The following is a 22,871-nucleotide window of genomic DNA, read 5'->3' as shown; positions in this document are numbered from 1 at the left end:
CTGATTATTTCCTTTTGCCTGCTGTATTTGACTATCATCACTTTTGACTACGAATGGCACACGTCACTCTCACTTTGGCACTGCTACACGTTCCCACTTTCACTTTGCGCGCGTTTTCGCAACACTTTCGCAATGCACCACACTTGACGTCGGGGATTTGGGGAGATCGGTGGGCGACGTCCTCAGCGACTGGGGTGTTGGTGTTATGGGAGGGCGTCGGTCACGTTGTGTTGAAGGCGTCTCGGAAGGCGGCGTCCAGCGGGACCTGCAGGAAGTTCTGGAAGGTCTCTCGGTACTTTGCGCGTTGTTTGGCCCTCCTGTGTTCCTCCCACAGGTCCGTGAGGAACTGCGCCTTGTCGATCTGCCGTTTGGAGACGATGGCGTGTGCCGTCATGGCGGTGATCCACATTGTGGCCAGGCGTTTTGCGTTGGGGAAAGGCTTCGCGTCCGGGACAGTGACAGCTGAGACATGTATCGCCCTCTCGTCGGTTCTGTTGATGTGGGCGATCATACTTCTCGCTGTCGCCCATATTTCCCCGCTCTCTCTGCAGCCAAACCGATGCTCGATGGTGTCGGTCTGGTTGCAGAGTTCGCAGTTTGGGGATTCCCGCATCTTTATGCGTGCCAGTTTTTCGTTTGTTGGTACTGTTTCGTGGATGATTTTATACCACGTGTCCCTGGCGTGCTCAGGAAGTGTCCGTTCCGAGACGTTCTTCCAAACCTGTGGCCAGTCGTGATCTGGAAGTCTCGTCTCTATTTTGGACTTTCTTGCCTTCCCCCTCAGAGCGCTGTAGATCTTTCTCGCAGTTCTTTGTTGTGGGTTGGCAACGACCGCGGTGATGTAACTTTTGTCGATTGCCATCTGTTTTATGTGCCGCAACTTGAATGGTATGTGCGTAGTGTCTACAGGAGCCTCTTCAGATTCAGGTTTATATTCGTGGATCAGGCTGGACGTTATACTGTTATTGTTCTGATTCGCCATTTTCATCGCGCGGTGTAGGAGCAGTGCCGCGCATTTTGTTTTTACGTCCGTCAGTCCGAGTCCGCCTTCATCCCTCGACAGGAAACACGTCGCCTGGGAGACCTTGAAGATTTCCCGCCTCCACAGCAGGTAGTACGCCGCGCCTCCTATCGCTCGCGCAATTTCTGTCGGAGCACATAGTATTTGGGCCATGTACCACGCTTTCGACAGGATCGTTTCGTTTACCAGCTGCACTCTTTGGCTCAGCGTCAGGCTCCGGTTCGCGTGCGTCCTCACGAGCCCTCTCGTCGTGTTCAAGACGCTGCGCCAGTTTTGTGCTGCCATTTTCAGAGGGCACTGCTGTAGTTCCACTCCGAGTGCTTTATGGTTGTTTGTCACTCGGTACCACTGTCTCGCTGGTTGCAGTCTGCCGTTGCCTATTGGTAGTAGCACTGTCTTCCTCGGATTCGTTTTTGCTCCTGAAGCCTTTTCGAAGGATTCCATGATAGGCTGGATTATTTCTAGTTCGTTCTCGTTCTGAATGAAGATGCCCATGTCGTCAGCATAGGCCATACATGCGATGTTTGTTGCTCCCATTGTGTATCCTCCGATTTCGGCTGTTAGTTTTCGAAGTAGGGGATCGAGAGCTATTGTAAAAAGAGCCATAGATAATGGACATCCTTGCCTGACGGATCTTCCCAGTCTTATTGACTTGGAAGTCCATCCGTTTATTGTTACGGTTGAGGTGGCATTTGTGATGACGTTCCTGATTGTTCTGCCGAATTTTGGTCCGAATCCGAGGCGTGCGATGGTTTTCAGCAGGTACCGGTGACTGATCCTGTCGAAAGCCTTATGGAAATCGACAGAGATTACGGCTGCGGGTCTCCTCGTTGTTGCTGCGTGGGCTATGATACCGGTGTTCCCAGGCGGTCACCCATCCAAGTACTAACCGGGCCCGATGTTGCTTAACTTCGGTGATCGGACGAGAACCGGTGTATTCAACATGGTATGGCCGTTGGCGTCCTTATTACGTAGCCGCACTGCAGAAGAAGCGTTCGCCCCTTCTCCCAACACACGCAATCGCCGTTTTCCGTGGCACATTTGACGCAAAGCACGTCCTTCCACCTCGAAGGCGACGCGCAGTGCCGCGCGCCGCCACGTGGGTGAGACGCACAACACAGCTGCTCGTTGCACCGCCTATCATTCGTTTGGTGCGTGCGGCCTCCGACACTCGCGGGCGACGCATCTTGTGGGGCTTGCGCGCGGCCGGGCGGCGGGGGGACCGCGCGGGGCGTGGCAGTGTCCTGCTGGACCGACGGAAGCTTTCTCACCTGCCTGACACGCGCCGCGCTTTTCAGATATTTGTGTAATTTGCGCGGTGCGTTCTCGCCTGTCCCCTCCCCTCCCCTTCCCTTCCCTTCCCTTCCGTCCCGACTTGTCCCGACTGCCGCTCGCTGCCGCTCGGGTCGCGGTCCATATGACCGCACAAGCACGAGAAACATCTGCGAGACGGCCGCGGGCCTGACCGGCGTGTCCGAGACGCCGTGGGCGGCCGTTGGGAGCTACTAGAGCAGCGCTGCGCTGGGAAGGTGCCGTGGAAAGGTGCGAAAACACGGACAGAGGACACAGGTTCAACAAAGCATCCATCTCCTCTAGAGGCGAAAGATAAATTTTTGTTTACAAATTTGCAGATGTGCACTGCTACAAAACAATATGCCCTGACGTATTTCACAACATTTCTGTCGTTTCATACTGTTTCGTTATTTGCAGAGACACTTTGCTAATCTTCCTTGGCACACTCTTCTTCAAACGGAGTTCCTTAATATCGCATCTAGTTTAAAATCAGTATGGAAGCATCTTTGTCACACGAGAAAGGTAGCATGAGTAGAGGGCTGGCAGGGGTAGCGACAAAAAAGCAAAAAATGAAGACAGCCAGAGTTCCCAGGCGGTCGCCGATCCGAATACTAACGTTGTTGCTTATCTTCGTCGATCTGACGAGAACGGCTGATTTTTTTTTTTTTTTTAATTTATGTATTTAGTTAGTTTTTGGAATTTAGCACTGCTACAAAACAGTTGGCTCTGACGCATTTCAAGGACACATCTGTCGATTCGTAGTGTTTCGTTATTTCCAACGAGTTCCTAGCACTCTTCCTCCGCGCATTCTTGCTCAAACTGAGTTCACTACTGTAATTTCGTGTCTTTCGTTTAGTACAGTACTTTAAAATGCTCGTGGAAGCATCCATGTCACACCTGAAAGTTAGTACGAAAAAGAGGCCTGGCAGGTGTAGCGACGTAAAAGTTAAAAAATGAGATAGAGCCAACAGCACCTTTTTTTTTTTTTGTAACGTATATAAACTTTTATTTACAATTTTTAACAATTACAGGTCTTTACATGAAGTGGAGTGCTTGATTATTGATCGGTTATTTTCATTTTGTCGTTTTCTGTTTTGATTGTTCTTTGAGTAGTCTTTTGGTTGAGTTACAAAACTTTCCACTGAGTGTCCATCAGCTACATTTTCACTGTCAGTTGTTTTGTCTTTTTAATTACTAACTTACGTTACTTTGATTTTTTTTTTCTTAAATTTAGAGTACAAAAAAAGGAAAGTAGTATTCATCTATGGTACTTAAGTGTGCCTATTTTGGCAAGTTTGCTAAAGCGAATATGGAATATATACCAGAGCATCTATGTGGGTAATATCGTGAATGCAGGAGATTGTTAGTGTACTGCCTAAGTTGGGTCGCAACAGTTTACACGAAATTTGGTGTGAAGAATGTCTAGTGTTAATATTTTGTTGGTGGCAAAGAGGCATGCTACGTTTAAGCACATGATGGGCCGAAATTTATATACATACATCTGTATATGTATATATACATACATACAGCACATTAATAAAACACAACAAAACAAGAAATCAAAAACACAAAAAAAAAAAAAAAACAAAAAGATAAGAGAAAGGATAGACGTACCTTGAGTGGAGAGAGCGAGAGGGAGAGAGAGAATATGAGTGAGAGGACACAATGACATGATATACACTGTTTGATATTTTGTTGTTTTCTTGGTACACTAAATTTATGGCTGATTATTTCCTTTTGCCTGCTGTATTTGACTATCATCACTTTTGACTACGAATGGCACACGTCACTCTCACTTTGGCACTGCTACACGTTCCCACTTTCACTTTGCGCGCGTTTTCGCAACACTTTCGCAATGCACCACACTTGACGTCGGGGATTTGGGGAGATCGGTGGGCGACGTCCTCAGCGACTGGGGTGTTGGTGTTATGGGAGGGCGTCGGTCACGTTGTGTTGAAGGCGTCTCGGAAGGCGGCGTCCAGCGGGACCTGCAGGAAGTTCTGGAAGGTCTCTCGGTACTTTGCGCGTTGTTTGGCCCTCCTGTGTTCCTCCCACAGGTCCGTGAGGAACTGCGCCTTGTCGATCTGCCGTTTGGAGACGATGGCGTGTGCCGTCATGGCGGTGATCCACATTGTGGCCAGGCGTTTTGCGTTGGGGAAAGGCTTCGCGTCCGGGACAGTGACAGCTGAGACATGTATCGCCCTCTCGTCGGTTCTGTTGATGTGGGCGATCATACTTCTCGCTGTCGCCCATATTTTCCCGCTCTCTCTGCAGCCAAACCGATGCTCGATGGTGTCGGTCTGGTTGCAGAGTTCGCAGTTTGGGGATTCCCGCATCTTTATGCGTGCCAGTTTTTCGTTTGTTGGTACTGTTTCGTGGATGATTTTATACCACGTGTCCCTGGCGTGCTCAGGAAGTGTCCGTTCCGAGACGTTCTTCCAAACCTGTGGCCAGTCGTGATCTGGAAGTCTCGTCTCTATTTTGGACTTTCTTGCCTTCCCCCTCAGAGCGCTGTAGATCTTTCTCGCAGTTCTTTGTTGTGGGTTGGCAACGACCGCGGTGATGTAACTTTTGTCGATTGCCATCTGTTTTATGTGCCGCAACTTGAATGGTATGTGCGTAGTGTCTACAGGAGCCTCTTCAGATTCAGGTTTATATTCGTGGATCAGGCTGGACGTTATACTGTTATTGTTCTGATTCGCCATTTTCATCGCGCGGTGTAGGAGCAGTGCCGCGCATTTTGTTTTTACGTCCGTCAGTCCGAGTCCGCCTTCATCCCTCGACAGGAAACACGTCGCCTGGGAGACCTTGAAGATTTCCCGCCTCCACAGCAGGTAGTACGCCGCGCCTCCTATCGCTCGCGCAATTTCTGTCGGAGCACATAGTATTTGGGCCATGTACCACGCTTTCGACAGGATCGTTTCGTTTACCAGCTGCACTCTTTGGCTCAGCGTCAGGCTCCGGTTCGCGTGCGTCCTCACGAGCCCTCTCGTCGTGTTCAAGACGCTGCGCCAGTTTTGTGCTGCCATTTTCAGAGGGCACTGCTGTAGTTCCACTCCGAGTGCTTTATGGTTGTTTGTCACTCGGTACCACTGTCTCGCTGGTTGCAGTCTGCCGTTGCCTATTGGTAGTAGCACTGTCTTCCTCGGATTCGTTTTTGCTCCTGAAGCCTTTTCGAAGGATTCCATGATAGGCTGGATTATTTCTAGTTCGTTCTCGTTCTGAATGAAGATGCCCATGTCGTCAGCATAGGCCATACATGCGATGTTTGTTGCTCCCATTGTGTATCCTCCGATTTCGGCTGTTAGTTTTCGAAGTAGGGGATCGAGAGCTATTGTAAAAAGAGCCATAGATAATGGACATCCTTGCCTGACGGATCTTCCCAGTCTTATTGACTTGGAAGTCCATCCGTTTATTGTTACGGTTGAGGTGGCATTTGTGATGACGTTCCTGATTGTTCTGCCGAATTTTGGTCCGAATCCGAGGCGTGCGATGGTTTTCAGCAGGTACCGGTGACTGATCCTGTCGAAAGCCTTATGGAAATCGACAGAGATTACGGCTGCGGGTCTCCTCGTTGTTGCTGCGTGGGCTATGATACCGGTGTTCCCAGGCGGTCACCCATCCAAGTACTAACCGGGCCCGATGTTGCTTAACTTCGGTGATCGGACGAGAACCGGTGTATTCAACATGGTATGGCCGTTGGCGTCCTTATTACGTAGCCGCACTGCAGAAGAAGCGTTCGCCCCTTCTCCCAACACACGCAATCGCCGTTTTCCGTGGCACATTTGACGCAAAGCACGTCCTTCCACCTCGAAGGCGACGCGCAGTGCCGCGCGCCGCCACGTGGGTGAGACGCACAACACAGCTGCTCGTTGCACCGCCTATCATTCGTTTGGTGCGTGCGGCCTCCGACACTCGCGGGCGACGCATCTTGTGGGGCTTGCGCGCGGCCGGGCGGCGGGGGGACCGCGCGGGGCGTGGCAGTGTCCTGCTGGACCGACGGAAGCTTTCTCACCTGCCTGACACGCGCCGCGCTTTTCAGATATTTGTGTAATTTGCGCGGTGCGTTCTCGCCTGTCCCCTCCCCTCCCCTTCCCTTCCCTTCCCTTCCGTCCCGACTTGTCCCGACTGCCGCTCGCTGCCGCTCGGGTCGCGGTCCATATGACCGCACAAGCACGAGAAACATCTGCGAGACGGCCGCGGGCCTGACCGGCGTGTCCGAGACGCCGTGGGCGGCCGTTGGGAGCTACTAGAGCAGCGCTGCGCTGGGAAGGTGCCGTGGAAAGGTGCGAAAACACGGACAGAGGACACAGGTTCAACAAAGCATCCATCTCCTCTAGAGGCGAAAGATAAATTTTTGTTTACAAATTTGCAGATGTGCACTGCTACAAAACAATATGCCCTGACGTATTTCACAACATTTCTGTCGTTTCATACTGTTTCGTTATTTGCAGAGACACTTTGCTAATCTTCCTTGGCACACTCTTCTTCAAACGGAGTTCCTTAATATCGCATCTAGTTTAAAATCAGTATGGAAGCATCTTTGTCACACGAGAAAGGTAGCATGAGTAGAGGGCTGGCAGGGGTAGCGACAAAAAATGAAGACAGCCAGAGTTCCCAGGCGGTCGCCGATCCGAATACTAACGTTGTTGCTTATCTTCGTCGATCTGACGAGAACGGCTGATTTTTTTTTTTTTTTTAATTTATGTATTTAGTTAGTTTTTGGAATTTAGCACTGCTACAAAACAGTTGGCTCTGACGCATTTCAAGGACACATCTGTCGATTCGTAGTGTTTCGTTATTTCCAACGAGTTCCTAGCACTCTTCCTCCGCGCATTCTTGCTCAAACTGAGTTCACTACTGTAATTTCGTGTCTTTCGTTTAGTACAGTACTTTAAAATGCTCGTGGAAGCATCCATGTCACACCTGAAAGTTAGTACGAAAAAGAGGCCTGGCAGGTGTAGCGACGTAAAAGTTAAAAAATGAGATAGAGCCAACAGCACCTTTTTTTTTTTTGTAACGTATATAAACTTTTATTTACAATTTTTAACAATTACAGGTCTTTACATGAAGTGGAGTGCTTGATTATTGATCGGTTATTTTCATTTTGTCGTTTTCTGTTTTGATTGTTCTTTGAGTAGTCTTTTGGTTGAGTTACAAAACTTTCCACTGAGTGTCCATCAGCTACATTTTCACTGTCAGTTGTTTTGTCTTTTTAATTACTAACTTACGTTACTTTGATTTTTTTTTCTTAAATTTAGAGTACAAAAAAAGGAAAGTAGTATTCATCTATGGTACTTAAGTGTGCCTATTTTGGCAAGTTTGCTAAAGCGAATATGGAATATATACCAGAGCATCTATGTGGGTAATATCGTGAATGCAGGAGATTGTTAGTGTACTGCCTAAGTTGGGTCGCAACAGTTTACACGAAATTTGGTGTGAAGAATGTCTAGTGTTAATATTTTGTTGGTGGCAAAGAGGCATGCTACGTTTAAGCACATGATGGGCCGAAATTTATATACATACATCTGTATATGTATATATACATACATACAGCACATTAATAAAACACAACAAAACAAGAAATCAAAAACACAAAAAAAAAAACAAAAAACAAAAAGATAAGAGAAAGGATAGACGTACCTTGAGTGGAGAGAGCGAGAGGGAGAGAGAGAATATGAGTGAGAGGACACAATGACATGATATACACTGTTTGATATTTTGTTGTTTTCTTGGTACACTAAATTTATGGCTGATTATTTCCTTTTGCCTGCTGTATTTGACTATCATCACTTTTGACTACGAATGGCACACGTCACTCTCACTTTGGCACTGCTACACGTTCCCACTTTCACTTTGCGCGCGTTTTCGCAACACTTTCGCAATGCACCACACTTGACGTCGGGGATTTGGGGAGATCGGTGGGCGACGTCCTCAGCGACTGGGGTGTTGGTGTTATGGGAGGGCGTCGGTCACGTTGTGTTGAAGGCGTCTCGGAAGGCGGCGTCCAGCGGGACCTGCAGGAAGTTCTGGAAGGTCTCTCGGTACTTTGCGCGTTGTTTGGCCCTCCTGTGTTCCTCCCACAGGTCCGTGAGGAACTGCGCCTTGTCGATCTGCCGTTTGGAGACGATGGCGTGTGCCGTCATGGCGGTGATCCACATTGTGGCCAGGCGTTTTGCGTTGGGGAAAGGCTTCGCGTCCGGGACAGTGACAGCTGAGACATGTATCGCCCTCTCGTCGGTTCTGTTGATGTGGGCGATCATACTTCTCGCTGTCGCCCATATTTCCCCGCTCTCTCTGCAGCCAAACCGATGCTCGATGGTGTCGGTCTGGTTGCAGAGTTCGCAGTTTGGGGATTCCCGCATCTTTATGCGTGCCAGTTTTTCGTTTGTTGGTACTGTTTCGTGGATGATTTTATACCACGTGTCCCTGGCGTGCTCAGGAAGTGTCCGTTCCGAGACGTTCTTCCAAACCTGTGGCCAGTCGTGATCTGGAAGTCTCGTCTCTATTTTGGACTTTCTTGCCTTCCCCCTCAGAGCGCTGTAGATCTTTCTCGCAGTTCTTTGTTGTGGGTTGGCAACGACCGCGGTGATGTAACTTTTGTCGATTGCCATCTGTTTTATGTGCCGCAACTTGAATGGTATGTGCGTAGTGTCTACAGGAGCCTCTTCAGATTCAGGTTTATATTCGTGGATCAGGCTGGACGTTATACTGTTATTGTTCTGATTCGCCATTTTCATCGCGCGGTGTAGGAGCAGTGCCGCGCATTTTGTTTTTACGTCCGTCAGTCCGAGTCCGCCTTCATCCCTCGACAGGAAACACGTCGCCTGGGAGACCTTGAAGATTTCCCGCCTCCACAGCAGGTAGTACGCCGCGCCTCCTATCGCTCGCGCAATTTCTGTCGGAGCACATAGTATTTGGGCCATGTACCACGCTTTCGACAGGATCGTTTCGTTTACCAGCTGCACTCTTTGGCTCAGCGTCAGGCTCCGGTTCGCGTGCGTCCTCACGAGCCCTCTCGTCGTGTTCAAGACGCTGCGCCAGTTTTGTGCTGCCATTTTCAGAGGGCACTGCTGTAGTTCCACTCCGAGTGCTTTATGGTTGTTTGTCACTCGGTACCACTGTCTCGCTGGTTGCAGTCTGCCGTTGCCTATTGGTAGTAGCACTGTCTTCCTCGGATTCGTTTTTGCTCCTGAAGCCTTTTCGAAGGATTCCATGATAGGCTGGATTATTTCTAGTTCGTTCTCGTTCTGAATGAAGATGCCCATGTCGTCAGCATAGGCCATACATGCGATGTTTGTTGCTCCCATTGTGTATCCTCCGATTTCGGCTGTTAGTTTTCGAAGTAGGGGATCGAGAGCTATTGTAAAAAGAGCCATAGATAATGGACATCCTTGCCTGACGGATCTTCCCAGTCTTATTGACTTGGAAGTCCATCCGTTTATTGTTACGGTTGAGGTGGCATTTGTGATGACGTTCCTGATTGTTCTGCCGAATTTTGGTCCGAATCCGAGGCGTGCGATGGTTTTCAGCAGGTACCGGTGACTGATCCTGTCGAAAGCCTTATGGAAATCGACAGAGATTACGGCTGCGGGTCTCCTCGTTGTTGCTGCGTGGGCTATGATACCGGTGTTCCCAGGCGGTCACCCATCCAAGTACTAACCGGGCCCGATGTTGCTTAACTTCGGTGATCGGACGAGAACCGGTGTATTCAACATGGTATGGCCGTTGGCGTCCTTATTACGTAGCCGCACTGCAGAAGAAGCGTTCGCCCCTTCTCCCAACACACGCAATCGCCGTTTTCCGTGGCACATTTGACGCAAAGCACGTCCTTCCACCTCGAAGGCGACGCGCAGTGCCGCGCGCCGCCACGTGGGTGAGACGCACAACACAGCTGCTCGTTGCACCGCCTATCATTCGTTTGGTGCGTGCGGCCTCCGACACTCGCGGGCGACGCATCTTGTGGGGCTTGCGCGCGGCCGGGCGGCGGGGGGACCGCGCGGGGCGTGGCAGTGTCCTGCTGGACCGACGGAAGCTTTCTCACCTGCCTGACACGCGCCGCGCTTTTCAGATATTTGTGTAATTTGCGCGGTGCGTTCTCGCCTGTCCCCTCCCCTCCCCTTCCCTTCCCTTCCCTTCCGTCCCGACTTGTCCCGACTGCCGCTCGCTGCCGCTCGGGTCGCGGTCCATATGACCGCACAAGCACGAGAAACATCTGCGAGACGGCCGCGGGCCTGACCGGCGTGTCCGAGACGCCGTGGGCGGCCGTTGGGAGCTACTAGAGCAGCGCTGCGCTGGGAAGGTGCCGTGGAAAGGTGCGAAAACACGGACAGAGGACACAGGTTCAACAAAGCATCCATCTCCTCTAGAGGCGAAAGATAAATTTTTGTTTACAAATTTGCAGATGTGCACTGCTACAAAACAATATGCCCTGACGTATTTCACAACATTTCTGTCGTTTCATACTGTTTCGTTATTTGCAGAGACACTTTGCTAATCTTCCTTGGCACACTCTTCTTCAAACGGAGTTCCTTAATATCGCATCTAGTTTAAAATCAGTATGGAAGCATCTTTGTCACACGAGAAAGGTAGCATGAGTAGAGGGCTGGCAGGGGTAGCGACAAAAAATGAAGACAGCCAGAGTTCCCAGGCGGTCGCCGATCCGAATACTAACGTTGTTGCTTATCTTCGTCGATCTGACGAGAACGGCTGATTTTTTTTTTTTTTTAATTTATGTATTTAGTTAGTTTTTGGAATTTAGCACTGCTACAAAACAGTTGGCTCTGACGCATTTCAAGGACACATCTGTCGATTCGTAGTGTTTCGTTATTTCCAACGAGTTCCTAGCACTCTTCCTCCGCGCATTCTTGCTCAAACTGAGTTCACTACTGTAATTTCGTGTCTTTCGTTTAGTACAGTACTTTAAAATGCTCGTGGAAGCATCCATGTCACACCTGAAAGTTAGTACGAAAAAGAGGCCTGGCAGGTGTAGCGACGTAAAAGTTAAAAAATGAGATAGAGCCAACAGCACCCGGTGTTCCCAGGCGGTCACCCATCCAAGTACTAACCGGGCCCGATGTTGCTTAACTTCGGTGATCGGACGAGAACCGGTGTATTCAACATGGTATGGCCGTTGGCGTCCTTATTACGTAGCCGCACTGCAGAAGAAGCGTTCGCCCCTTCTCCCAACACACGCAATCGCCGTTTTCCGTGGCACATTTGACGCAAAGCACGTCCTTCCACCTCGAAGGCGACGCGCAGTGCCGCGCGCCGCCACGTGGGTGAGACGCACAACACAGCTGCTCGTTGCACCGCCTATCATTCGTGTGGTGCGTGCGGCCTCCGACACTCGCGGGCGACGCATCTTGTGGGGCTTGCGCGCGGCCGGGCGGCGGGGGGACCGCGCGGGGCGTGGCAGTGTCCTGCTGGACCGACGGAAGCTTTCTCACCTGCCTGACACGCGCCGCGCTTTTCAGATATTTGTGTAATTTGCGCGGTGCGTTCTCGCCTGTCCCCTCCCCTTCCGTCCCGACTTGTCCCGACTTTGCTCGACTGCCGCTCGCTGCCGCTCGGGTCGCGGTCCATATGACCGCACAAGCACGAGAAACATCTGCGAGACGGCCGCGGGCCTGACCGGCGTGTCCGAGACGCCGTGGGCGGCCGTTGGGAGCTACTAGAGCAGCGCTGCGCTGGGAAGGTGCCGTGGAAAGGTGCGAAAACACGGACAGAGGACACAGGTTCAACAAAGCATCCATCTCCTCTAGAGGCGAAAGATAAATTTTTGTTTACAAATTTGCAGATGTGCACTGCTACAAAACAATATGCCCTGACGTATTTCACAACATTTCTGTCGTTTCATACTGTTTCGTTATTTGCAGAGACACTTTGCTAATCTTCCTTGGCACACTCTTCTTCAAACGGAGTTCCTTAATATCGCATCTAGTTTAAAATCAGTATGGAAGCATCTTTGTCACACGAGAAAGGTAGCATGAGTAGAGGGCTGGCAGGGGTAGCGACAAAAAAGCAAAAAATGAAGACAGCCAGAGTTCCCAGGCGGTCGCCGATCCGAATACTAACGTTGTTGCTTATCTTCGTCGATCTGACGAGAACGGCTGATTTTTTTTTTTTTTTTAATTTATGTATTTAGTTAGTTTTTGGAATTTAGCACTGCTACAAAACAGTTGGCTCTGACGCATTTCAAGGACACATCTGTCGATTCGTAGTGTTTCGTTATTTCCAACGAGTTCCTAGCACTCTTCCTCCGCGCATTCTTGCTCAAACTGAGTTCACTACTGTAATTTCGTGTCTTTCGTTTAGTACAGTACTTTAAAATGCTCGTGGAAGCATCCATGTCACACCTGAAAGTTAGTACGAAAAAGAGGCCTGGCAGGTGTAGCGACGTAAAAGTTAAAAAATGAGATAGAGCCAACAGCACCTTTTTTTTTTTTTTTGTAACGTATATAAACTTTTATTTACAATTTTTAACAATTACAGGTCTTTACATGAAGTGGAGTGCTTGATTATTGATCGGTTATTTTCATTTTGTCGTTTTCTGTTTTGATTGTTCTTTGAGTAGTCTTTTGGTTGAGTTACAAAACTTTCCACTGAGTGTCCATCAGCTACATTTTCACTGTCAGTTGTTTTGTCTTTTTAATTACTAACTTACGTTACTTTGATTTTTTTTTTCTTAAATTTAGAGTACAAAAAAAGGAAAGTAGTATTCATCTATGGTACTTAAGTGTGCCTATTTTGGCAAGTTTGCTAAAGCGAATATGGAATATATACCAGAGCATCTATGTGGGTAATATCGTGAATGCAGGAGATTGTTAGTGTACTGCCTAAGTTGGGTCGCAACAGTTTACACGAAATTTGGTGTGAAGAATGTCTAGTGTTAATATTTTGTTGGTGGCAAAGAGGCATGCTACGTTTAAGCACATGATGGGCCGAAATTTATATACATACATCTGTATATGTATATATACATACATACAGCACATTAATAAAACACAACAAAACAAGAAATCAAAAACACAAAAAAAAAAACAAAAAACAAAAAGATAAGAGAAAGGATAGACGTACCTTGAGTGGAGAGAGCGAGAGGGAGAGAGAGAATATGAGTGAGAGGACACAATGACATGATATACACTGTTTGATATTTTGTTGTTTTCTTGGTACACTAAATTTATGGCTGATTATTTCCTTTTGCCTGCTGTATTTGACTATCATCACTTTTGACTACGAATGGCACACGTCACTCTCACTTTGGCACTGCTACACGTTCCCACTTTCACTTTGCGCGCGTTTTCGCAACACTTTCGCAATGCACCACACTTGACGTCGGGGATTTGGGGAGATCGGTGGGCGACGTCCTCAGCGACTGGGGTGTTGGTGTTATGGGAGGGCGTCGGTCACGTTGTGTTGAAGGCGTCTCGGAAGGCGGCGTCCAGCGGGACCTGCAGGAAGTTCTGGAAGGTCTCTCGGTACTTTGCGCGTTGTTTGGCCCTCCTGTGTTCCTCCCACAGGTCCGTGAGGAACTGCGCCTTGTCGATCTGCCGTTTGGAGACGATGGCGTGTGCCGTCATGGCGGTGATCCACATTGTGGCCAGGCGTTTTGCGTTGGGGAAAGGCTTCGCGTCCGGGACAGTGACAGCTGAGACATGTATCGCCCTCTCGTCGGTTCTGTTGATGTGGGCGATCATACTTCTCGCTGTCGCCCATATTTCCCCGCTCTCTCTGCAGCCAAACCGATGCTCGATGGTGTCGGTCTGGTTGCAGAGTTCGCAGTTTGGGGATTCCCGCATCTTTATGCGTGCCAGTTTTTCGTTTGTTGGTACTGTTTCGTGGATGATTTTATACCACGTGTCCCTGGCGTGCTCAGGAAGTGTCCGTTCCGAGACGTTCTTCCAAACCTGTGGCCAGTCGTGATCTGGAAGTCTCGTCTCTATTTTGGACTTTCTTGCCTTCCCCCTCAGAGCGCTGTAGATCTTTCTCGCAGTTCTTTGTTGTGGGTTGGCAACGACCGCGGTGATGTAACTTTTGTCGATTGCCATCTGTTTTATGTGCCGCAACTTGAATGGTATGTGCGTAGTGTCTACAGGAGCCTCTTCAGATTCAGGTTTATATTCGTGGATCAGGCTGGACGTTATACTGTTATTGTTCTGATTCGCCATTTTCATCGCGCGGTGTAGGAGCAGTGCCGCGCATTTTGTTTTTACGTCCGTCAGTCCGAGTCCGCCTTCATCCCTCGACAGGAAACACGTCGCCTGGGAGACCTTGAAGATTTCCCGCCTCCACAGCAGGTAGTACGCCGCGCCTCCTATCGCTCGCGCAATTTCTGTCGGAGCACATAGTATTTGGGCCATGTACCACGCTTTCGACAGGATCGTTTCGTTTACCAGCTGCACTCTTTGGCTCAGCGTCAGGCTCCGGTTCGCGTGCGTCCTCACGAGCCCTCTCGTCGTGTTCAAGACGCTGCGCCAGTTTTGTGCTGCCATTTTCAGAGGGCACTGCTGTAGTTCCACTCCGAGTGCTTTATGGTTGTTTGTCACTCGGTACCACTGTCTCGCTGGTTGCAGTCTGCCGTTGCCTATTGGTAGTAGCACTGTCTTCCTCGGATTCGTTTTTGCTCCTGAAGCCTTTTCGAAGGATTCCATGATAGGCTGGATTATTTCTAGTTCGTTCTCGTTCTGAATGAAGATGCCCATGTCGTCAGCATAGGCCATACATGCGATGTTTGTTGCTCCCATTGTGTATCCTCCGATTTCGGCTGTTAGTTTTCGAAGTAGGGGATCGAGAGCTATTGTAAAAAGAGCCATAGATAATGGACATCCTTGCCTGACGGATCTTCCCAGTCTTATTGACTTGGAAATCCATCCGTTTATTGTTACGGTTGAGGTGGCATTTGTGATGACGTTCCTGATTGTTCTGCCGAATTTTGGTCCGAATCCGAGGCGTGCGATGGTTTTCAGCAGGTACCGGTGACTGATCCTGTCGAAAGCCTTATGGAAATCGACAGAGATTACGGCTGCGGGTCTCCTCGTTGTTGCTGCGTGGGCTATGATACCGGTGTTCCCAGGCGGTCACCCATCCAAGTACTAACCGGGCCCGATGTTGCTTAACTTCGGTGATCGGACGAGAACCGGTGTATTCAACATGGTATGGCCGTTGGCGTCCTTATTACGTAGCCGCACTGCAGAAGAAGCGTTCGCCCCTTCTCCCAACACACGCAATCGCCGTTTTCCGTGGCACATTTGACGCAAAGCACGTCCTTCCACCTCGAAGGCGACGCGCAGTGCCGCGCGCCGCCACGTGGGTGAGACGCACAACACAGCTGCTCGTTGCACCGCCTATCATTCGTTTGGTGCGTGCGGCCTCCGACACTCGCGGGCGACGCATCTTGTGGGGCTTGCGCGCGGCCGGGCGGCGGGGGGACCGCGCGGGGCGTGGCAGTGTCCTGCTGGACCGACGGAAGCTTTCTCACCTGCCTGACACGCGCCGCGCTTTTCAGATATTTGTGTAATTTGCGCGGTGCGTTCTCGCCTGTCCCCTCCCCTCCCCTTCCCTTCCCTTCCCTTCCGTCCCGACTTGTCCCGACTGCCGCTCGCTGCCGCTCGGGTCGCGGTCCATATGACCGCACAAGCACGAGAAACATCTGCGAGACGGCCGCGGGCCTGACCGGCGTGTCCGAGACGCCGTGGGCGGCCGTTGGGAGCTACTAGAGCAGCGCTGCGCTGGGAAGGTGCCGTGGAAAGGTGCGAAAACACGGACAGAGGACACAGGTTCAACAAAGCATCCATCTCCTCTAGAGGCGAAAGATAAATTTTTGTTTACAAATTTGCAGATGTGCACTGCTACAAAACAATATGCCCTGACGTATTTCACAACATTTCTGTCGTTTCATACTGTTTCGTTATTTGCAGAGACACTTTGCTAATCTTCCTTGGCACACTCTTCTTCAAACGGAGTTCCTTAATATCGCATCTAGTTTAAAATCAGTATGGAAGCATCTTTGTCACACGAGAAAGGTAGCATGAGTAGAGGGCTGGCAGGGGTAGCGACAAAAAATGAAGACAGCCAGAGTTCCCAGGCGGTCGCCGATCCGAATACTAACGTTGTTGCTTATCTTCGTCGATCTGACGAGAACGGCTGATTTTTTTTTTTTTTTAATTTATGTATTTAGTTAGTTTTTGGAATTTAGCACTGCTACAAAACAGTTGGCTCTGACGCATTTCAAGGACACATCTGTCGATTCGTAGTGTTTCGTTATTTCCAACGAGTTCCTAGCACTCTTCCTCCGCGCATTCTTGCTCAAACTGAGTTCACTACTGTAATTTCGTGTCTTTCGTTTAGTACAGTACTTTAAAATGCTCGTGGAAGCATCCATGTCACACCTGAAAGTTAGTACGAAAAAGAGGCCTGGCAGGTGTAGCGACGTAAAAGTTAAAAAATGAGATAGAGCCAACAGCACCCGGTGTTCCCAGGCGGTCACCCATCCAAGTACTAACCGGGCCCGATGTTGCTTAACTTCGGTGATCGGACGAGAACCGGTGTATTCAACATGGTATGGCCGTTGGCGTCCTTATTACGTAGCCGCACTGCAGAAGAAGCGTTCGCCCCTTCTCCCAACACACGCAATCGCCGTTTTCCGTGGCACATTTGACGCAAAGCACGTCCTTCCACCTCGAAGGCGACGCGCAGTGCCGCGCGCCGCCACGTGGGTGAGACGCACAACACAGCTGCTCGTTGCACCGCCTATCATTCGTGTGGTGCGTGCGGCCTCCGACACTCGCGGGCGACGCATCTTGTGGGGCTTGCGCGCGGCCGGGCGGCGGGGGGACCGCGCGGGGCGTGGCAGTGTCCTGCTGGACCGACGGAAGCTTTCTCACCTGCCTGACACGCGCCGCGCTTTTCAGATATTTGTGTAATTTGCGCGGTGCGTTCTCGCCTGTCCCCTCCCCTTCCGTCCCGACTTGTCCCGACTTTGCTCGACTGCCGCTCGCTGCCGCTCGGGTCGCGGTCCATATGACCGCACAAGCACGAGAAACATCTGCGAGACGGCCGCGGGCCTGACCGGCGTGTCCGAGACGCCGTGGGCGGCCGTTGGGAGCTACTAGAGCAGCGCTGCGCTGGGAAGGTGCCGTGGAAAGGTGCGAAAACACGGACAGAGGACACAGGTTCAACAAAGCATCCATCTCCTCTAGAGGCGAAAGATAAATTTTTGTTTACAAATTTGCAGATGTGCACTGCTACAAAACAATATGCCCTGACGTATTTCACAACATTTCTGTCGTTTCATACTGTTTCGTTATTTGCAGAGACACTTTGCTAATCTTCCTTGGCACACTCTTCTTCAAACGGAGTTCCTTAATATCGCATCTAGTTTAAAATCAGTATGGAAGCATCTTTGTCACACGAGAAAGGTAGCATGAGTAGAGGGCTGGCAGGGGTAGCGACAAAAAAGCAAAAAATGAAGACAGCCAGAGTTCCCAGGCGGTCGCCGATCCGAATACTAACGTTGTTGCTTATCTTCGTCGATCTGACGAGAACGGCTGATTTTTTTTTTTTTTTTAATTTATGTATTTAGTTAGTTTTTGGAATTTAGCACTGCTACAAAACAGTTGGCTCTGACGCATTTCAAGGACACATCTGTCGATTCGTAGTGTTTCGTTATTTCCAACGAGTTCCTAGCACTCTTCCTCCGCGCATTCTTGCTCAAACTGAGTTCACTACTGTAATTTCGTGTCTTTCGTTTAGTACAGTACTTTAAAATGCTCGTGGAAGCATCCATGTCACACCTGAAAGTTAGTACGAAAAAGAGGCCTGGCAGGTGTAGCGACGTAAAAGTTAAAAAATGAGATAGAGCCAACAGCACCTTTTTTTTTTTTGTAACGTATATAAACTTTTATTTACAATTTTTAACAATTACAGGTCTTTACATGAAGTGGAGTGCTTGATTATTGATCGGTTATTTTCATTTTGTCGTTTTCTGTTTTGATTGTTCTTTGAGTAGTCTTTTGGTTGAGTTACAAAACTTTCCACTGAGTGTCCATCAGCTACATTTTCACTGTCAGTTGTTTTGTCTTTTTAATTACTAACTTACGTTACTTTGATTTTTTTTTTCTTAAATTTAGAGTACAAAAAAAGGAAAGTAGTATTCATCTATGGTACTTAAGTGTGCCTATTTTGGCAAGTTTGCTAAAGCGAATATGGAATATATACCAGAGCATCTATGTGGGTAATATCGTGAATGCAGGAGATTGTTAGTGTACTGCCTAAGTTGGGTCGCAACAGTTTACACGAAATTTGGTGTGAAGAATGTCTAGTGTTAATATTTTGTTGGTGGCAAAGAGGCATGCTACGTTTAAGCACATGATGGGCCGAAATTTATATACATACATCTGTATATGTATATATACATACATACAGCACATTAATAAAACACAACAAAACAAGAAATCAAAAACACAAAAAAAAAAAACAAAAAACAAAAAGATAAGAGAAAGGATAGACGTACCTTGAGTGGAGAGAGCGAGAGGGAGAGAGAGAATATGAGTGAGAGGACACAATGACATGATATACACTGTTTGATATTTTGTTGTTTTCTTGGTACACTAAATTTATGGCTGATTATTTCCTTTTGCCTGCTGTATTTGACTATCATCACTTTTGACTACGAATGGCACACGTCACTCTCACTTTGGCACTGCTACACGTTCCCACTTTCACTTTGCGCGCGTTTTCGCAACACTTTCGCAATGCACCACACTTGACGTCGGGGATTTGGGGAGATCGGTGGGCGACGTCCTCAGCGACTGGGGTGTTGGTGTTATGGGAGGGCGTCGGTCACGTTGTGTTGAAGGCGTCTCGGAAGGCGGCGTCCAGCGGGACCTGCAGGAAGTTCTGGAAGGTCTCTCGGTACTTTGCGCGTTGTTTGGCCCTCCTGTGTTCCTCCCACAGGTCCGTGAGGAACTGCGCCTTGTCGATCTGCCGTTTGGAGACGATGGCGTGTGCCGTCATGGCGGTGATCCACATTGTGGCCAGGCGTTTTGCGTTGGGGAAAGGCTTCGCGTCCGGGACAGTGACAGCTGAGACATGTATCGCCCTCTCGTCGGTTCTGTTGATGTGGGCGATCATACTTCTCGCTGTCGCCCATATTTCCCCGCTCTCTCTGCAGCCAAACCGATGCTCGATGGTGTCGGTCTGGTTGCAGAGTTCGCAGTTTGGGGATTCCCGCATCTTTATGCGTGCCAGTTTTTCGTTTGTTGGTACTGTTTCGTGGATGATTTTATACCACGTGTCCCTGGCGTGCTCAGGAAGTGTCCGTTCCGAGACGTTCTTCCAAACCTGTGGCCAGTCGTGATCTGGAAGTCTCGTCTCTATTTTGGACTTTCTTGCCTTCCCCCTCAGAGCGCTGTAGATCTTTCTCGCAGTTCTTTGTTGTGGGTTGGCAACGACCGCGGTGATGTAACTTTTGTCGATTGCCATCTGTTTTATGTGCCGCAACTTGAATGGTATGTGCGTAGTGTCTACAGGAGCCTCTTCAGATTCAGGTTTATATTCGTGGATCAGGCTGGACGTTATACTGTTATTGTTCTGATTCGCCATTTTCATCGCGCGGTGTAGGAGCAGTGCCGCGCATTTTGTTTTTACGTCCGTCAGTCCGAGTCCGCCTTCATCCCTCGACAGGAAACACGTCGCCTGGGAGACCTTGAAGATTTCCCGCCTCCACAGCAGGTAGTACGCCGCGCCTCCTATCGCTCGCGCAATTTCTGTCGGAGCACATAGTATTTGGGCCATGTACCACGCTTTCGACAGGATCGTTTCGTTTACCAGCTGCACTCTTTGGCTCAGCGTCAGGCTCCGGTTCGCGTGCGTCCTCACGAGCCCTCTCGTCGTGTTCAAGACGCTGCGCCAGTTTTGTGCTGCCATTTTCAGAGGGCACTGCTGTAGTTCCACTCCGAGTGCTTTATGGTTGTTTGTCACTCGGTACCACTGTCTCGCTGGTTGCAGTCTGCCGTTGCCTATTGGTAGTAGCACTGTCTTCCTCGGATTCGTTTTTGCTCCTGAAGCCTTTTCGAAGGATTCCATGATAGGCTGGATTATTTCTAGTTCGTTCTCGTTCTGAATGAAGATGCCCATGTCGTCAGCATAGGCCATACATGCGATGTTTGTTGCTCCCATTGTGTATCCTCCGATTTCGGCTGTTAGTTTTCGAAGTAGGGGATCGAGAGCTATTGTAAAAAGAGCCATAGATAATGGACATCCTTGCCTGACGGATCTTCCCAGTCTTATTGACTTGGAAGTCCATCCGTTTATTGTTACGGTTGAGGTGGCATTTGTGATGACGTTCCTGATTGTTCTGCCGAATTTTGGTCCGAATCCGAGGCGTGCGATGGTTTTCAGCAGGTACCGGTGACTGATCCTGTCGAAAGCCTTATGGAAATCGACAGAGATTACGGCTGCGGGTCTCCTCGTTGTTGCTGCGTGGGCTATGATACCGGTGTTCCCAGGCGGTCACCCATCCAAGTACTAACCGGGCCCGATGTTGCTTAACTTCGGTGATCGGACGAGAACCGGTGTATTCAACATGGTATGGCCGTTGGCGTCCTTATTACGTAGCCGCACTGCAGAAGAAGCGTTCGCCCCTTCTCCCAACACACGCAATCGCCGTTTTCCGTGGCACATTTGACGCAAAGCACGTCCTTCCACCTCGAAGGCGACGCGCAGTGCCGCGCGCCGCCACGTGGGTGAGACGCACAACACAGCTGCTCGTTGCACCGCCTATCATTCGTTTGGTGCGTGCGGCCTCCGACACTCGCGGGCGACGCATCTTGTGGGGCTTGCGCGCGGCCGGGCGGCGGGGGGACCGCGCGGGGCGTGGCAGTGTCCTGCTGGACCGACGGAAGCTTTCTCACCTGCCTGACACGCGCCGCGCTTTTCAGATATTTGTGTAATTTGCGCGGTGCGTTCTCGCCTGTCCCCTCCCCTTCCGTCCCGACTTGTCCCGACTTTGCTCGACTGCCGCTCGCTGCCGCTCGGGTCGCGGTCCATATGACCGCACAAGCACGAGAAACATCTGCGAGACGGCCGCGGGCCTGACCGGCGTGTCCGAGACGCCGTGGGCGGCCGTTGGGAGCTACTAGAGCAGCGCTGCGCTGGGAAGGTGCCGTGGAAAGGTGCGAAAACACGGACAGAGGACACAGGTTCAACAAAGCATCCATCTCCTCTAGAGGCGAAAGATAAATTTTTGTTTACAAATTTGCAGATGTGCACTGCTACAAAACAATATGCCCTGACGTATTTCACAACATTTCTGTCGTTTCATACTGTTTCGTTATTTGCAGAGACACTTTGCTAATCTTCCTTGGCACACTCTTCTTCAAACGGAGTTCCTTAATATCGCATCTAGTTTAAAATCAGTATGGAAGCATCTTTGTCACACGAGAAAGGTAGCATGAGTAGAGGGCTGGCAGGGGTAGCGACAAAAAATGAAGACAGCCAGAGTTCCCAGGCGGTCGCCGATCCGAATACTAACGTTGTTGCTTATCTTCGTCGATCTGACGAGAACGGCTGATTTTTTTTTTTTTTTAATTTATGTATTTAGTTAGTTTTTGGAATTTAGCACTGCTACAAAACAGTTGGCTCTGACGCATTTCAAGGACACATCTGTCGATTCGTAGTGTTTCGTTATTTCCAACGAGTTCCTAGCACTCTTCCTCCGCGCATTCTTGCTCAAACTGAGTTCACTACTGTAATTTCGTGTCTTTCGTTTAGTACAGTACTTTAAAATGCTCGTGGAAGCATCCATGTCACACCTGAAAGTTAGTACGAAAAAGAGGCCTGGCAGGTGTAGCGACGTAAAAGTTAAAAAATGAGATAGAGCCAACAGCACCCGGTGTTCCCAGGCGGTCACCCATCCAAGTACTAACCGGGCCCGATGTTGCTTAACTTCGGTGATCGGACGAGAACCGGTGTATTCAACATGGTATGGCCGTTGGCGTCCTTATTACGTAGCCGCACTGCAGAAGAAGCGTTCGCCCCTTCTCCCAACACACGCAATCGCCGTTTTCCGTGGCACATTTGACGCAAAGCACGTCCTTCCACCTCGAAGGCGACGCGCAGTGCCGCGCGCCGCCACGTGGGTGAGACGCACAACACAGCTGCTCGTTGCACCGCCTATCATTCGTTTGGTGCGTGCGGCCTCCGACACTCGCGGGCGACGCATCTTGTGGGGCTTGCGCGCGGCCGGGCGGCGGGGGGACCGCGCGGGGCGTGGCAGTGTCCTGCTGGACCGACGGAAGCTTTCTCACCTGCCTGACACGCGCCGCGCTTTTCAGATATTTGTGTAATTTGCGCGGTGCGTTCTCGCCTGTCCCCTCCCCTTCCGTCCCGACTTGTCCCGACTGCCGCTCGCTGCCGCTCGGGTCGCGGTCCATATGACCGCACAAGCACGAGAAACATCTGCGAGACGGCCGCGGGCCTGACCGGCGTGTCCGAGACGCCGTGGGCGGCCGTTGGGAGCTACTAGAGCAGCGCTGCGCTGGGAAGGTGCCGTGGA

At 50.0% G+C, this 22,871-nt stretch overlaps 8 non-coding genes across 8 annotated transcripts; all 8 read right to left on the bottom strand.

The window, feature by feature from the left end:
- Positions 1 to 1,863: 1,863 nt before the first annotated feature.
- LOC126229700 (5S ribosomal RNA) lies at positions 1,864 to 1,981 on the bottom strand. The gene has a single exon (XR_007544234.1). It is a non-coding gene; the product is annotated as a 5S ribosomal RNA (ribosomal RNA).
- A 3,919-nt stretch (positions 1,982 to 5,900) lies between these two features.
- Positions 5,901 to 6,018, bottom strand: LOC126229699 (5S ribosomal RNA). The gene has a single exon (XR_007544233.1). It is a non-coding gene; the product is annotated as a 5S ribosomal RNA (ribosomal RNA).
- Positions 6,019 to 9,929: 3,911 nt separating this feature from the next.
- LOC126229698 (5S ribosomal RNA) lies at positions 9,930 to 10,047 on the bottom strand. Its single transcript, XR_007544232.1, has one exon. It is a non-coding gene; the product is annotated as a 5S ribosomal RNA (ribosomal RNA).
- A 1,286-nt stretch (positions 10,048 to 11,333) lies between these two features.
- LOC126229663 (5S ribosomal RNA) lies at positions 11,334 to 11,452 on the bottom strand. Its single transcript, XR_007544200.1, has one exon. It is a non-coding gene; the product is annotated as a 5S ribosomal RNA (ribosomal RNA).
- Positions 11,453 to 15,365: 3,913 nt separating this feature from the next.
- LOC126229696 (5S ribosomal RNA) lies at positions 15,366 to 15,483 on the bottom strand. The gene has a single exon (XR_007544230.1). It is a non-coding gene; the product is annotated as a 5S ribosomal RNA (ribosomal RNA).
- A 1,286-nt stretch (positions 15,484 to 16,769) lies between these two features.
- Positions 16,770 to 16,888, bottom strand: LOC126229662 (5S ribosomal RNA). Its single transcript, XR_007544199.1, has one exon. It is a non-coding gene; the product is annotated as a 5S ribosomal RNA (ribosomal RNA).
- A 3,911-nt stretch (positions 16,889 to 20,799) lies between these two features.
- Positions 20,800 to 20,917, bottom strand: LOC126229695 (5S ribosomal RNA). Its single transcript, XR_007544229.1, has one exon. It is a non-coding gene; the product is annotated as a 5S ribosomal RNA (ribosomal RNA).
- A 1,276-nt stretch (positions 20,918 to 22,193) lies between these two features.
- LOC126229709 (5S ribosomal RNA) lies at positions 22,194 to 22,312 on the bottom strand. Its single transcript, XR_007544242.1, has one exon. It is a non-coding gene; the product is annotated as a 5S ribosomal RNA (ribosomal RNA).
- Positions 22,313 to 22,871: the final 559 nt, after the last annotated feature.

The sequence above is a fragment of the Schistocerca nitens genome, unplaced genomic scaffold (genome assembly GCF_023898315.1).
Source record: "Schistocerca nitens isolate TAMUIC-IGC-003100 unplaced genomic scaffold, iqSchNite1.1 HiC_scaffold_377, whole genome shotgun sequence".
Lineage (NCBI taxonomy): Eukaryota > Metazoa > Arthropoda > Insecta > Orthoptera > Acrididae > Schistocerca > Schistocerca nitens.
This window is presented reverse-complemented; position numbering and strand designations above follow the sequence as displayed.